This window comes from Oryx dammah, unplaced genomic scaffold (assembly GCF_014754425.2).
Source record: "Oryx dammah isolate SB20612 unplaced genomic scaffold, SCBI_Odam_1.1 HiC_scaffold_1, whole genome shotgun sequence".
Lineage (NCBI taxonomy): Eukaryota > Metazoa > Chordata > Mammalia > Artiodactyla > Bovidae > Oryx > Oryx dammah.
Genome location: NW_024070185.1, coordinates 63,361,491 through 63,377,952, shown reverse-complemented (window position 1 = coordinate 63,377,952; position 16,462 = coordinate 63,361,491). Strand labels below are relative to the sequence as shown.

The window sequence follows — 16,462 nt, the reverse complement described above, 5'->3', positions numbered from 1 at the left end:
GGCTCGCTCAGGCGTGAGGAAATGTGGTCCAGCACCCAGTTATAGAGGAAGGACTCTGTGTCTCACTCTCTGTTGAGTACCAGGAAGACAGGCAGGAATCAAACTCAGCTTTGTTCCTGAGGCGCCCCAGCAGGGAACAGCTACAGTACCTGGTATACTGCAGGCAAAAGGAGTATTAAACTCACTAAAAATGCTCAGAGGAGGAGAGCCCTCTAGCACAGTTTGAACATCTCTGCTTTTTTGAGACTCTCCAGTTAGCTTAATTGATGATAATTTCTGCACTGATTGAACAATAATGTTTATTCTCTTTTCATTATGGATTTTAATCACAGCCTTATAGAACATTGTATATGGAAAGCCTTGTGAAGATATTTTGCATCTTTCCGGGATGAAAAGTCTCCATAGCTCTTCTCTCATTTGTTTTCTTACGCTAGACTGCATTTTTCCCATCTTGAAAATCCTGTCTGATCATAGAGTAACTCTTGGGTTCACATTTTCCCCAACTTCAGTAATTTATCTTTCTACTTCCTCTAAGGGTCATTGGTACCATCTTCTCTACCTCTTCTTCCCCTTAAGCCCCACTCCGAACTTGCCCAGTGAGATGGTAGCAGGGTTTTTGCTCTTCAGGAGGTATTGGGATAGAGGAGATAAGACGTGTTATCCAAGAACACTAGGGGAAGCAGAGAGTGTGAGACTTGGAAGATGGGTAGGATTTAGGCAGGAGAATAAGGGGCTTATTTGGGGACCTCTCAGTGGCTCAGTTTGGAATTAATCCAGGAGTTGTATCATTTCCATTTTCTGGCAATATGGAGCATGGTATGAGAAATAGGATTTATATTGGTAGATAGCCTAGGAGAAAAACAGGTCATCTATGCAGATGCTGCAGGGTTTCCCTCCTTGGGCCTGTGAATGGCACAGTGGCTCCTGGAAACCTCAGGACTTGGTTAACAAGTTATTAGGAAATACGAACAATCCCAGTAAAAGTAGCAGGAAAGCTAGATGCTCCTTAAACAGATTCTTCACATTTCTATAGTATAATCATCATTGTAATGATTATTATCTATTGAGTGCCTATGTGAGATATTATTCTCCATTTTATATGTGAGAGAACTGAGGCTTGCAGAGTTAAGAGACTTGTTCAGGATCATACACCTAGTAAGGGTTGTTGGTAGAATTCAAACCCAGGCCCATCATGTCTCAAAGCCTGCACTACTCTTTTGCCTCTGAGTGAGTGAGTGAAGTCGCTCAGTCGTGTCCAACTCTTTGCGACTCCGTGGACTGCAGCCTACCAGGCTCCTCCGTCCATGGGATTCTCCAGGCAAGAATACTGGAGTGGGTTGCCATTTCCTTCTCCAGGGGACCTTCCCGACCCAGGGATCGAACCCAGGTCTCCCACATGGCAGGCAGACGCTTTAACCTCTGAGCCACCAGGAAGCCCTAGACATGTGTAAACTGTCAAGGTGGTGAGGATGGCTCAGTTTACCCACTTACCAGGTGCTTTTCTCCAGGCACTGAGAAGGAATGAGATGTGCCATAGGGCATTTTAAGAAATTATCTATGTGGTGGACCACTAGCACACTAAGACTTTCAGCTGCAGTTAATGAAGGCCCAGCTTCACCTTCTGTGAAACTAAAACAGGTCACTAGGCCAGGTCTCTCAGGAGTAAGTTATCAAGAGAAGAGATGAGAACATTGATTCTGTCAGTGGAAAAAGAATACAGCTGCTAACAGCTGCAGAGATGTTGCTAGAAGAATAGCAGTTTACTTCTGGACAGTTCTTTGTAGTTAATGTAACTCCTTCCCTTTCATCATTTCATGATCATTGTATTCCAGCCTTGGTTAATGGGGTAATAATCTCTCTTCTACAAACCTCTACAGCAAATAGAGGCTCAGTGTTAGTCACCCAGCCGTGTCCGACTTTGCAACGCCATGGACTGAAGCCCACCAGGCTCCTCTCTCCATGGAATTCTCCAGGCAAGAATACTGGAGTGGGTTACCATTCCCTTTTCCAGGGGAACTTCCTGACCCAGGGATCAAACCCGGGTTCCCACACTGCAGGCAGATTCTTTACCGTCTGAGCCACCAGGGAAGCCCATAGAGGCTCAGAGATGCTACATAATTTTCCGTAGGTAGCACAGCTTGTTAGCAATGCCATTTGCATTCAAGTTTTCAAAAGCCATCCTTCCCACTCCACCCTCCCTTCCATTATATTTCTAAAGTGATTGATGGGAACAGGGTGGCAGCAGTGGCGGCTCTGGCAGCTTGGGATTGAATGCAAGGAACAGGATCACCATGATTCTTCAGAGGCTTTTCAGGTCCACTGTCATTCAATCTGCAGTCTCAGTCTCTCTGAGGAAGAACATAGGTGTTACAGCAGTGGCATCTAATAAGGAACTTGATCCTGTATGGTAATTCTTCATGGACAAGATCAGAGAATATAGAACTAGGTGACAGACATCTGGAGGACCTGTTGATGCTGACCCAGAGTATCAGCAAGAAGTGGACAGGGAGCTTTTTAAGCTTGACCGAATATATGGTAAAGCAGACAGAAACACTTTCCCTAACTTCACATTTGAAGACCTCAAGTTCAAAGTTGTTGAGAAACCACAGTCCTGAATAAGTAATGTAAAATTTTTCTGGTAATTTGTGCTGGATTAGTTGTACAATGAATGGGTCAGAAGTAACAATAAACATACATTTCACAGCTGTTAAAAAAAAAAGTGATTGATGGGAGAACCCAAGGTGATGCTTGTCAGGAGGAATTGTGTGAAGTGTAAAGAATGAGATAAACAAAATAATTAAGACTAAATACCAGACTCAGTAAGGAAACAGCAGGATCAAAGGAGTTCTTCCTGAGGACAGCGTGCCAGTATGGGCTTAGGTGTGTCAGCTGCAAATATGGTCCATAGAGGAAATGAAGAGGTGGGAGGGAAATATGTGGAGAAAGGAGTGATGGACTCATGTAAAGAATAGGATAGTAAGTCTACTTCAGGTGGAACCCACTTTGGAGGGACTAAGGAAGGGAGTGGCAGGTTTAACACAGCAGGGAGGTAAAAGGAGAGGCTGTCTGGAGATCAGGGACTCTTGTTCATTTGTGAGGAAAGTAGAGCCTCCCCACAAGTTTTGAAAGATTGAAATTATACCAAAAAAGAGTGAAGCTCAACTGTGTAATAGATATCACATAAAACAGAAAGTGGGGAGCATTCTTAGATAAGACATAAACGCATCAAAACTGGATGCACTCATTATAATTAAGATACACGTTTTCTAAGGGACATTATTGGGAATGAAAAATTGAATTTAGGGGTCACATCTTTGGAATGCTGTGGAAAAGTATTTAGGCTTCCCAGGTGGTGCAGTGGTAAAGAAGCCACCTGCCAATGCAGGAGACAGAAGAGACAGGAGTTTGATCCCTGGGTCAGGAAGATCTCTGGAGGAGGAAATGTCAAACCACTCTAGTATTCTTGCCTGGGAAATCCCATGGACAGAGGAGCCTGGTGGGCTATAGTCCATGGCGTCACAGAAGACTTGGACACAAGTCATGCACACACTCAGAAACACGCAGATGGGAAGTATTTACTTGCATGCCTCCTTGTGTCCTGTTCTACTCCTTGCTTGGACTACTGAGGCCGCAAACCAGACTGCCAGCTCTGGCTATTTTTGGATATTAACCAAGTATCATTTCCTTGACTGTGCCTTCGTTGGATTCCACGAGCTGTGATGAATAATATTCATGAATCCTGTTCTAAAGATGCTAATTATTCTTTAAGAGTACTATTATTGGATATTACAAACCTTTTTTATAGAAGTAGCCATGTAACACTCACAATCAGTCCCCAAAGACCCATAAACTGGAAAAAGATATTTCAAAAGTAAATTTGCTTTTCATATTCTGTGAGAAGTTTAGCAATTTCAGTATCAGGGAGAGTTACATGATTAATCTTTAGATTTGTTCTTTAAGACCTCCCAAAATAAATTTGTTACAACTAGTGAATGTAATCATTTAAGAAACTCTTAATTCATAATGATTGTTGGAAGGAGAGTGATCATTTGATATAGATATTTTTTTTTACATTTATTTTTAATTGGAGGATAGTTGCTTTATGATGTTGTGTTGGTTTCTGCAGTACAACATGAATCAGCCATAAGTATACATATATTCCCTCCCTCTTAAGCCTCTCTCCCACACACCCCCAAGATCCCACCCCTCAACCTGGTGCTGTCTGATGATATTTTTTGTAACAACTTCAATGTCTTTTACAAAGGGTCCACTTTTACTCATTGGGGGTGCTATGTATTGTGGACTTTATCAGATAAATGGATGACATTATTCTTTAAAGTGTCTTGTATGGGTTTGTTTACTACAAACTACAGGTACCAAGAAATATGGGAAGGAGTAGGGACAGATTATAGGGAGCATGTTGCACAGTGTCCAGATCTGGTTGGGAGGCCAGAAAGGAATTGTTAATGGGCCCCAGCCCAGAAGAACTTAGGTTGGGTGTCAGGCTGGGAGTTGTAGTCATGGGGCAAAACCAGCCTCCAAATGGGAGAGGAACAGAAAGGAGGGAAGGCAGGAAAATGCTTTGTATGGGTGGGGAGCTGGGCAGGGTTCTATAGCGTCATGGCCTGCTTTGAAGGATTCTTATCCCCAGGAGTCTTAGATTGAAATCATTTGGACCCAGAGCTTGGTGTTTGTAAGTGACCAGGAGCTGATATCTATCTGTGTGTAGAAAGCCTTGGAATCGAATTATACCATGTTTAGGGGCCCATGGAAAAGGGTCTAAAAAATGTTTAAATACAGTCAGTCATTCAATATTTCTCTGTGTTAATCTCACTTGTTAATGTTTTTGGTGGTATTTATAGAAGTCATAATAAAACAATTTTAGGGCAAAATATTTAGCAGGTGTGTCAGCATGCTGTGGTAAAGAGAGCATGAACAGAAAGTCTGGGTTCCAACTCCAGAACCACTGATTGCCATCTGTGGATGGGGGCAGGCACTCTATCTCTATGAGGCTCACATTCTTCACACACACTGGGGGACTGAGAGAATTCACAGAGTAATAACACCCATAATCAATGAGCTGTGAAAGGTCCTGCATATATAAGGTAATGATACTAATAATAAGTGACAGTCTGGGATTCAAAATCCTGGCTATAGAATTTACCAGGTCTGTAACCTTTGGCAAGTAAGTTAACATAATAATTGAACATCTAACTCCTAGGGTTCCTGCAAAAGTTAAATGACATGGTCCAGAATATGTGCTCAGTAAATGTGACTATAATGATGTACATATAAAAAACACTTTATTGAGGTTTGATTGACATGTAAAAAGCTCTACCCAGGAAACCATCAAGGCTGAAAACATATCCATCCTCTCCTAAAGTTTCCTCCCGCTCAGTTCTTATTATTGTTATTATTTTATGGTAAGAATACTTAATATAAGATCTGTGTTGTGCTGTGCTCAGTTGCTCAGTCATGTCTGACTCTCCGTGACCCCATGGACTGCAGCCTGCCAGGCTCCTCTGTCCATGGGGATTCTCCAGGCAAGAATGCTGGAGTGGGTTGCCGTGCCCTCCTCCAGTGGATCTTCCCAACCCCAGGATCAAACCCAGGTCTCCTGCATTGCAGTTGGATTCTTTATCGGCTGAGCCACCAGGGAAGCCCAATATGAGATCTACCGCCTTAGCAAATTTTAAGTATACAAAAGAATATTGTTAACTAAGTCACAATGCTGTACAATAAGTCTCCAGACTTACTTGTATAACTGAAACTTCGCACCCTCTAACTGTCATGTCTTCATTTCCTTCTCTTCCAGCTCCTGGCAACCACCATTCTACTCTGCTTCTATGACTGACTAGTTTAGGTTCCACATATATGTGATGTCACACAGTATTTGTCTTTCTGTCTGGCTTATTTCACTTAGGATAATGTGCTCCAGATCTATCCTTGGGTTTGTGAATGGCTGGATTTCCTTCTTTTTAAAGACTGAATATTATTCCGTTGTGTGTACGCGTGTGTATAAAATATAAAATATAAAATGAGGGCTTCCTGGGTGGCACTGCAGGAGACATAGGAGACATGGGTTCAAACCCCGGGTTAGGAAGACTCCTTGGAGAATCTTCCTCAGCAATATTCTTGCCTGGAGAATCCCATGACAGAGGAGCTTGGCGGGCCACAGTCCATGGGGTCACAAAGAGTCAGACACAACTCTTTACATCATATTATATATACATCACATTTTCTTTACATATTCATTCATCAATAGACACTTATGTTATTTCCATATCTTGGCTACTATAAATAATGCTGCAATGAGTGTAGGTGTTTCTCCAAGATCTGAGTTTCAAGTCCTTTGGGTAAATACCCAAAAGTAAAATCATTAGGCCACTTGGTAGTCCTATTTGTTAATTTTTTGAGAAAACTCCACTCTGTTTTCTATCATGGTATACCAACTTACATTCACACCGATAGTGTACCAGGATTCTCTTTTCTCCATATCCTTGCTAGCATTTATCTTTTTTTTTTTTTTAAGAAGTCATTCTAATAGGTGTGAGGCTATCTCATCTCATTGTGGTTTTCATTTCCAATCTATGGTTAGTGTTGTTGAGCATCTTTTTATGAACCTGGTGGTGATTTGTATGTCTTCTTTGGAAAAATGTGTATTCAAGCTTTGTTTATTTTTAAATTATTATTTGGTATATATATATACATTGTGAAATGATTACCACATCGAGCTCCTTAACACATCCATCACCTACTTTAGTTACCTTTTTCCTTTTTATTCTAGTGAGAGCACTTAATGTTTACTTGCTTAGAAAATTTCAGATGTACAATACAATATTAAGTATAAACACCATTCTGTATGTTAGAGCCCCAGAATTTATTCATCTTCTAACTGAAAATTTATAGCCTTTGACCAACACCTTCCCATTTTCCCCAGCTCCCAGCCTTTGGCAACTACTGTTATACTCCCTGTTTCTATGAATTTGACTTTTTTAGATTCTAAATATAAATGAGATCATACAGCATTTGTCTTTTTGTGTCTGGTTTATTTCACTTAGTATAATGTCATCTAGACTCATCCATGTTGACACAAGTGGCAGGATTTTGGTCTTTTCTATGTCTGAATAATATCTTATATATATATATATATGTAATCACATTATATATTATATATGCAATATGTACACCACATTTTCTTTATCCATTCATCTGTCAATGAACACTTGGGTTGTTTCCATATCTTGGCTACTATGAATTATGCTGTAATGAACTTGGGAGTGCAGATGTCTCAAGATATTTATTTCTTTCCTCTGGATATATAACTGGAAGTGGGATTGCTGTGTCTTTCATCAATGTTTTATAGTTCTCAGTGTACAGATTTTTCACCTCCTTGGATAAGTTTATTCCTAAGTATTTTTGGGGGATGCTATTGTACATAGGTTTGTTTTCTTAATTTCTTTTTTGGATAATTTGTTGTTAATATATAGAAGAAATACAACTGGTTTTTATATATTGATTTTGAATCCTGCAACTTTACTGAATTCATTTATTAATCCTAACAGTTTTTTGGTGAATTCTTTAGGATTTTCTATGTATAGTATCATGTCATCTGCAAACACAGACAGTTTTACTTCTTTCTTTCTGATTTGGATGCCTTTTATGTCTTTTTCTTGCCTAATTGCTCTGTCTAGGACTTCCAGGACTAGGCTGAATAGAAGTGGCAAGAATGCACATCCTCATCTTGCTCCTGATCTTAGAAGAAAAACTTTCAGCTTTTCACCATTGAGTCTGATGTTAGCTGTGGTCTAGTCATATATGGCTTTTACTATGTTGAAGTACATTCCTTCTGTACCTAAGTTATTGAGAGTTTTTATTATGAAAAGATGTTGAATTTTCTCAAATGCTTTTTCTACATCTATTGAGATGAGTATATGGTTTTTAATCTTTCATTTGGTTAATATGGTATATTACATTTATTGATTTGCATCAGTTCAGTTCAGTCGTGTCTGATTCTTTGTCATCCCATGGACTGCAGCACACTAGGCCTCCCTGTCCATCACCAACTCCTGGAGTTTACTCAAATTCATGCCCATTGAGTCGGTGATGCCATGCAACCATCTCATCCTCTGCTGTCCCCTTCTCCCGCCTTCAATCTTTCCCAGCATCAGGGTCTTTTCAAATGAGTCAGTTCTTCGCATCAGGTGGCCAAAGTATTAGAGTTTCAACATCCGTCCTCCCAATGAATATTCCAGTCTGATTTCATTTAGGATGGACTGGTTGGATCTCCTTGCTGTCCAAGGGACTCTCAAGAGTCTTCTCCAACACCACAGTTCAAAAGCATCAATTCTTTGGCGCTCAGCTTTCTTTATTGTCCAACTCTCACATCCATACATGACAACTGGAAAAACCATAACCTTGACTAGACAGACCTTTGTTAGCAAAAGTAATGTCTCTGCTTTTTAATGTGCTGTCTAGGTTGGTGTGAGATGAGTGCAATTGTGCAGTAGTTTGAGCATTCTTTGGCATTGCCTTTCTTAGGGATTGGAATGAAAACTGACCTTTTCCAGTCCTGTGACCACTGCTATTTTCCAGATTTGCTCAATATGCCACCATAGTTTGGCCCCAGGTAAATAGCAGGGAGGGAACATAGCTCCACTCATCCATAGAAAATTGGATTAAAGATTTACTTAGCATAGCCCTGCCCATCAGAACAAAACCTAGTTTCCTCTTCAGTCAGTCTATCCCATCAGGAAGCTTCCATAAGCCTCTTATCCTTCTCCATCCCATCAGAGGGCAGACAGACTAAAAACCACAAATTGATTTGCATATGTTGAACTAATCTTTACTTTAAGGATAAACCCATCTTGATCATGGTGTTTGGTCCATTTGATGTGTTGTTGAATGGGTGGGCTAGTATCTCCTTGAGGATTTTTGCATCAGTGTTCACTAGGGATATTGGCCTGTAATTTTCTTTTCTTGTAAAGTTTTTCGTCTGGCTTTAGTATAATGCTGGCATTGTAAGATGAGTTTGGAAGTGTTCCCTTCTCTTCAAATTTTTGGAAGATTTTGAGAAAGATTGGCATTAATTCCTTAAATGTTTGGTAGAATTCATCAGTGAAGTTGTCGGACTTTTCTTATTTGGGAAGTTTTTGATTACTGATTTAACCTCCTTGCTTGTTATTGGCCTGTTGAGATTTTCTATTTCTCTATGATTCAGTCTTGGTATTACTAATCACACTCTCTTCATGTGTCTAGGAATTTACCTATTTCTTCTAGGTTACCCAATTTGTTGATGTATAATTGTTCATAGTAGTCTCATGATCCTTTGTATTTCTGTGGAATCAGTTTACTGTTTCATCTTTCATTTATAATTTTAATTATTTGAGCCTTTTTTCTTAGTCTAACTAAAGGTTTGTCAATTTTATCTTTTCACAAAACCAACAATAGTTTTGTTGATCTATTCTAGGGCTCTTATTGAAGACTGCAAGCTAGTTAGTAGGATCTGTGGGTGGTTGTTGAGATATGCATGCTGGTTGCTCTGAGCCCCAACCCCATTTCTCTGCTTCTAGCTTTTCCCAGGTGAGTCAGCTGAGCCCATCCCCTCAGTATTCTGGGTGGGATGAGATAGAAGTGGGCATCTTGGGCAGTGCCCTGCAAGCCTGGGGATGCTGGATGCTCACTTCACTTTCCCTACCCTTGTGGGAAAAACCATGGGCCATGGGGGTTTCTCTTGGCCCTGAACTGTGCCACTTTGGGGAAGGGTTGGCATAGATAAAGGAAAATGGCTCTTCTGACACGCAATGCACCATTCTTGGATTTTATGCTCCATTCAGGTGCTGAAACCTCTTCTCTACTCTTAGACTCTAATAAAGGTACTCTCATCCATGAGTGGTTGTTAGTATCAGTGTTTCTATGGTAGTCATGAGAGTTAGAACTTCATAGTCTGCCATCTTGCTGATATACAATAATTATATTTTAAGGAGAATAAAAATAGAGATATTTCTCAAGGCCAGGTTGAGTTCTGGAAGTTCTAGAAGGCTCTACATCTAATTGGATCACAGTGATCTTGGTAGGAAGGCCAAGTGGTCTAGAACAGTCCAAAGAGGTAAAGGGAAGATGTTTGATAGGGTAAGTGGGCCAGCTGCCAGGTTGACTCATCGCCTGATTCATAAATTACTTTAAGTGACAGTAGGCTGGTCCCAGGCAGCAGGAGGGCAAGTGTGCTCAGAGGCTCAAGAGGGCACAATTAGGACCAGAGGTGGGGTGCTGCAGAGCACAGAGCCTTCCACTGTACAAGGAGACCTTTAGCATCAGGGTTTTCCAAATACTGGAGGGCTCCTCAGAGAAGCCAGTCCAGCCACTGAGGGTGATGGTGTGCAGACACAACATGAGGCCTGTTCCTAGAAGCTCTTCCCAGCACAAAGGCAATGATAGGCCTAATCCCCTAAAATGGCCCCTGTGATTTGAATCAGCTAATCCCCTCTTGCAAACTTGCAGCCCTTTTTTCTTTTTCAGGTAGGTTCATAAATTCATAAACTTTTATCCTTTCTATGGCAGCAAATGATATTAGAAAGCTAATTAGCTACAGAGCTAATTTTCATGTCAGAATGAAATTATAGGTTTCGTGGTATAGAACAAAATTATCTTTCTGTCCCTCCTCATCTTCCACTCCTCCACCCACTCCAATTTCTTCTTCCTCCGGCGTATGTATACACTCCCCTCTTCTGTCTGGTCACAAATGTCAACAGAGAGGGGTGGCCACTCAGGAGTCCCTTTCTCTTCTGTGTCAGGCATATTTGCATTTGCAAACAGCTTTAATTGAGTAGAGTTTTCATTGCTCTTTTTCCTGCTCCTCTTTTTAAATGCAAATGTTAATGTTTGGTTAGCATGGGTTCAGAATTAAGCCCCTGCTACCTGTGGCTGCCTCCTTCCTTGGGTTCTAAATAAGCACCAGTGGAATATCATGACCTGCTGTGAGCTTGTGAGTCCTGGAAGGCTGGAGTCCAGCTAATTGCCAGTCATGCTGAGAGGGCTGGGCAGAGCCTTGTCTCACTTACCACCTCTCATGGAGACCTGCTTCCTACCAGCACCAAAGGAGAGAAAATTAGTGTGCTGGGAACAGAGAAGGAGGTGGCAAAAAGGCTGCTTTTTGGAACTAGGTTCTATACTCTCTCTTGGCATCAAAACTTTGTGCAATTGAGATGGCCATTGGATGCCATTAGCTTTGAGTTGCACAAGTTGGAATCTCACAGACCATCATGCTTTTAATGGCTTGTTATCGAATCTCTGCTTGAACACCCACTGGCAGAGGCCGCCTTCCTTCACGAGGCAGTCTTTTCTACTGATAGCCAGTTCTGTTTGTTAGGAAAGGAGTACTTAACATTGAGTGAAAATCAGCTTGTCTTCAGCCATTGGTTTTAGTTTTCACAGAGATCATGGTTGATCTTATTTCCAAATGACAACCTTTCAGATATTTGGAGGCGGCTCTTAAAGGGCCTCACATGCCTTCTTCCCTGTAAACTAAGATTCCCAGTTTCTTCAGATCTGTCCTATGTCCACCGTTTATCCACCCTGCTCCTCTTCCCACTGTGGACTCAGGTTATTTGTCTTCTATGAAGGGACTTGTAATGGGGAGTGTGGTAATGCACCTGTGGACTGACTAGCACAGGCTAGAATGGGGCTGCCCACTTCCCCCCTGCCCCATTAATTTGGCCCCTTCTCAGTTGCCAAGGCTGCCTACGTTGCTGTAGACTTGCTAAGCAGCCATGCCACTGTTCACCTGTGCTGAGCCTACAGCCAAGCTCAACTCCAGGCTCTTCTCAACTGCACTTCTGATTCAGTGACAAAGAAAGTATATTAAAGTATCAGACTGAGCTCTCATCTGATGGGAGAATCTCACAGGATTATCAGCATATTGCAGAGGATATGTTTACAGTGTGTCCAGTGTTCCCTTTCAGAAATCAGGGACCTAGATACTCAGAAGTCGTAACAAGGGCAGTGTCCCAGGAACCTGGTGCCTCCCTTGCCTTAGGCCTGCACTGCATTATTTGATAGAGAAGTCAAATCTAACATCTGTAGCTAATTCGGGCTTCCCTTGTGGTTCAGCTGGTAAGGAATCCACCTGCAATGTGGGAGACCCGGGTTCGATCCCTGGGTTGGGAAGATCCCCTGGAGAAGGGAAAGGCTACTGCTCCAGTATTCTGGCCTGGAGAATTCCGTGAACTGTATAGTCAGTCCATGGGGTAGCTAATCCTAAGAAGTTAACAGTCTGAAAGGAACCGACCAGAAAAGGATCATCTATAAGTGTGCTACTGGGTTAAAATGTAGGGAAGGTGTTGCAAGGACTTTAAGGTCGAAGGCCCTTGGCTGTTCAAGGTTGACTTGACAGACCGTGGTTAAGAAGGAGGCATGGCAGGAGAGCAGAGAAGTCATAGCCTATAGAAAAATTTCCTGTTTCCTTCTAGGTTCAATGCCACTCCACCCACGACACATGGTAATTGTAGGAGAGATGGGGATAACAAGCTATCACTGTGACCTTTGCCCCCATTTCAGAGGTGTTTGTCTTTCAAAGTCTCACCCAATAATGTTTTCTTCCAGACTCTGGGCACACTGTATTATACAAGAGCCCCAGGAAAGTTCCACATAGATCTGGTCCTCCTGACATCTTGGCACCAAGGTATGTCTCTCAGACACATATATGAGCTCTCCCATATCTAGAATCAAGAGATAAGATAAATACATTATATAAATTCTACATATCAAATGGTGGAAAGATGAAGGATCTATACTGTATTTATATGACCAGGTCTTACTCACTTGGCCGTAGATAAGAAAATGCAGGATACTGGTGTGCTGGCAGCATTGTGAAAAAAAGGAGATAAACACTGGGTCTTTACACAGGATGCTCAGTATAATTTTCACCAATTCCATTTGCACATCCCCTTTTACTGTCACCACCTTAGCAAATTTCATTTCCTAAGATGAATCCCTCCAGGGCATATTGACTCTGTATAATAAGAGAGGTCATTTGATTTGTATCACTCCTTCTGGATTTTCATTGTAGATGCCAGCCATGGTCCTGACCCTGGTATTTTTTAATGACTCCATTTACAGTTATAAAATTTGAACTTAAAGACTGTTGTTTGCTGTAGGCAAGAGCATCTTGCACTACGGTGAATAGCACTGTTATGGAAAGGCCAGACATGGATGGAAAGAGAATAGAAAAATAGTGATGCCTGTAAATAGAGAAGGAAAAGGGTTATATTCACACAAGCACAAAGTTACCACTTTTTGTTTTAACATGTCTTCAAAGCTCCTTTGGGTATACTTCTTCCTCTAATCCTTACAACCTGTGAAGTGCAACAACAACTATTTTGCAGTTGGGAAAAAAACCAAACAAACTATTTTTGCAAGAGACGACATGACTCCTTGAATCAGTGATGAATGAGATTAGAGTTGCACCCAGGACTCCTCCCCATCAGTTCCACATTCTTTTTTCTTACTGTTGTTTAGTTGCTCAGTCGTGTCTGACTCTTCGCAACCCTATGGACTGCAGCACGCCAGGCTTCCCTGTCCTTCACCATCTCCCAGACTTTGTTCAGACTCATGTCCAGTGAATGGGTGATGCCATCCAATGTGAATGTCTAGAAGGGTGACTTTGTTTAGATGATCTATGGATAATAGCTGGTAGCTCTGGGTTAGCGGCAAAAGAAACCTTGATTCAAATCCCAGAGTAAAGCTGCCCTCAAGGGTTGGATCTTGGATGATCTTATTGATTCAGCCAAAATTTCCTGAGTGCTTAGTGAACAAAAGTCACTAAAGAAATGGAGATGAATCAGACCTAGTCCTTGCCTCATTTGGAGACATAGGAAAGCCTTGTCTGGAGAAACATAGCAGATTCATATGAAAAATTTTATCATCTGTAAGTATATATGCTCAGTCATGTCTGACTCTTTGCAACCCCTTGGACTGTAGCCTGCCAGGCTCCTCTATCCATAGGATTTTCCAGACAAGAACACTGGAGTGGGTTGTCATTTCCTCCTCCAGGGGATCTTCTTGATCCAGGACCAAACTTACATCTCCTGCATTAGCAGGCGGATTCTTTAGCACTGAGTTACATGAAAAATTTTATCAAAACCTAAGTTATGTATGGGAAGTGCAAAAGAGGCGGTACATGTACATAGCCCATGAACTAGGAGTTCTGAGGTACATGTATCCAGAGAGAGCCAGGAAGATCAAGAAGGCTTCCTGGAGAACCATTGGGTATGGAGGCTGGGAGAGAGAATTCAAGGAACAGAGGAGACTGTGAGTAAGAACGCTGAGCTAGGCATGTTGATGGTGTGTTTATGCTGAGGAAGGCATGCACCCAGAACATAACATACAATAAAGAGATGAAAAGAGAAGCCTTCAGTTCTCCTTTAATTTGTTTGATTCTAAACTCTTTTTAACAAGTGTCTTGCCCCTCTATACCCTCTACATTTCTGCATAACCAATGGGTAAAGAGCTAAGTGGGAAGAAGAATAAACTCATATATTTTTTAATCACCACAAAATGGCCTCCACAATCAGGTCAAAAAAGAAATACATCTGGCCAAAGGCCAGAGTGATTTTCCCAAAATGCAAACTAGATCATAGTTACTCTGTCCACAGTTCTTCAGTGGCTCACCAGTGCCTTCAGGGTAAGTTTCAAACATCTAAGAATGTCTTACGAGCTCCTCTGTCTGTGACCCCCACCTCTCTGCCTACGCCATGATCTAGTTTGCATTTTGGGAAAATCACTCTGCTGCGTGAATAGATCAAAGCAGGCAAGAATGGAGGCAAGACACCTATTAGAAGGCTGCTGTCCTCATCCAAGTGAGCAAAATTAGTATTGATAGAATAACCAAGGTTACAGATTTGGGAATCATCAGGATAGAAATGGTAAACAAAGTTGTGGAAGCCAATGAAATCATCAGGGAGACAGCCAGCCAGAAAACAAAAGTGTATGGGCAGAGCTAATATCTAAGGAGAGGGCAGAGGAAGAAGAACCTACCCAAAAACATGCACAAGGAGCCCACAGGTAGTCAGAGAAGTGTGCGTCACCAAGGCCAAGGGAAGGTGGTGCTGTTGATAACAGAGGCCAGCCATGCTAAGTACTGCAGAGAGGCCAGTTAAACCAGAAGCACTAAGCATGGTGTTCTGTGAGCTCAGCGTTGACTCAAAACATGTTGGAGTGAATTGCTAATTGGTAAACTACTAAATTGATGCTGTTGTTAACTTAATTATTTGCTCTGTTTTGGTTTTCATTAGAAACAGCACATCTAAATTGTGTTTGCTTAGACAAAGTGGTAAACCCTGTTTACGTTAACTCTTGTTTCTTGGGTTAAATAATGGGATTTAAGATTTAAAAAAAAAAAAAAACTTGGTTGTTTCAGAGTGACTATAAAGGTACTGTCTACTCACTAAAGTAAATTTGGTAAATCTAGACAAGAAGAAAATAAAGGCCATCCCAGGCAAGGCAAGCAGAGGCTAGTGGCTATTACTTTTGGTCACGCCATGGTTCACAGAGGGCACCCCCAGGGAACAGGACTTGGAAGAGGGCTATTCAGGTGTGAAAGTCAAAGCTTCAGCTTGTAACAACTGTTCTTTCCCTTCTGTGGGTCAGGGATGCTTCTGAGAATCTGATAAAAGCATCAGACCATCTACCCAGAAAAATACCCAGTGTACTTATGCATATAACTTTGCATTCAATTTCTGTGGGACCCTGAAATGTCAGAAGACTTGCAAGCTCTGCAGGAATTGTTTCTGCTGAGACCCATGTCCCTGCCAGGGATCATCCCCCAAGGGCTTCTTGGTGCCTGGGAAGGGCCTCCATTTAGAGTGGCCATGGAGACTTTGGACTCACTCGGGGCTGTGACGTGCATCCACCACCAACCACCTCTGGCTGCATGTATGGGGTTCTTTTTCAGGCCAAAGGACGAGCTTGGGGGTTGGCTTTAGCACTTTTCTTAGTGGGGACAAAGCACTGAGCTTAGAGGAGGAAGATCTGGGTTTCAGTTTCATCTCCGCTTCTTATTCACCATGTGACCTCGAGTAAGTCACTCCACAATTCTGAGCCTCCATTTCTTTGCTGAATAGGAATAATAATTCTTTCCCTGTCTGCCTCACAGAGTATAAATCCAAAGAGTTAACAGATGTGGAAGTGCTTCATAAAGTGAAAAACATGACACTAATATGAGGGGTGATAAATAACCATTAAAGCAAGGAATATTCATTGAGGATTTACTATGTGCTGCCATTGCATTAAGCACTTTGTCTCCATCTCATTTCATTCCCACAACTGTATGAGGTCATCACTCATTGTTTTACCTTATTTAAAAAAAAAAAAAAAGTGAGGCTCAGAGTAGTTAAGTAACTGCATAGGCTACACAGCTGCTAAGTGATGAAGCCAGATTTGCAAAGAATAAAGAAATTGCTGCACC

General features: G+C 41.7%; 1 long non-coding RNA gene and 1 pseudogene across 1 annotated transcript in view; both read left to right on the top strand.

Annotated features, from left to right (window-relative positions):
* LOC120862830 overlaps positions 1-16,462 on the top strand; it is a 585,125-nt gene that overhangs the window by 330,978 nt on the left and 237,685 nt on the right. The window lies entirely within an intron of this gene.
* Positions 2,219-3,354, top strand: LOC120862823 (annotated as a pseudogene).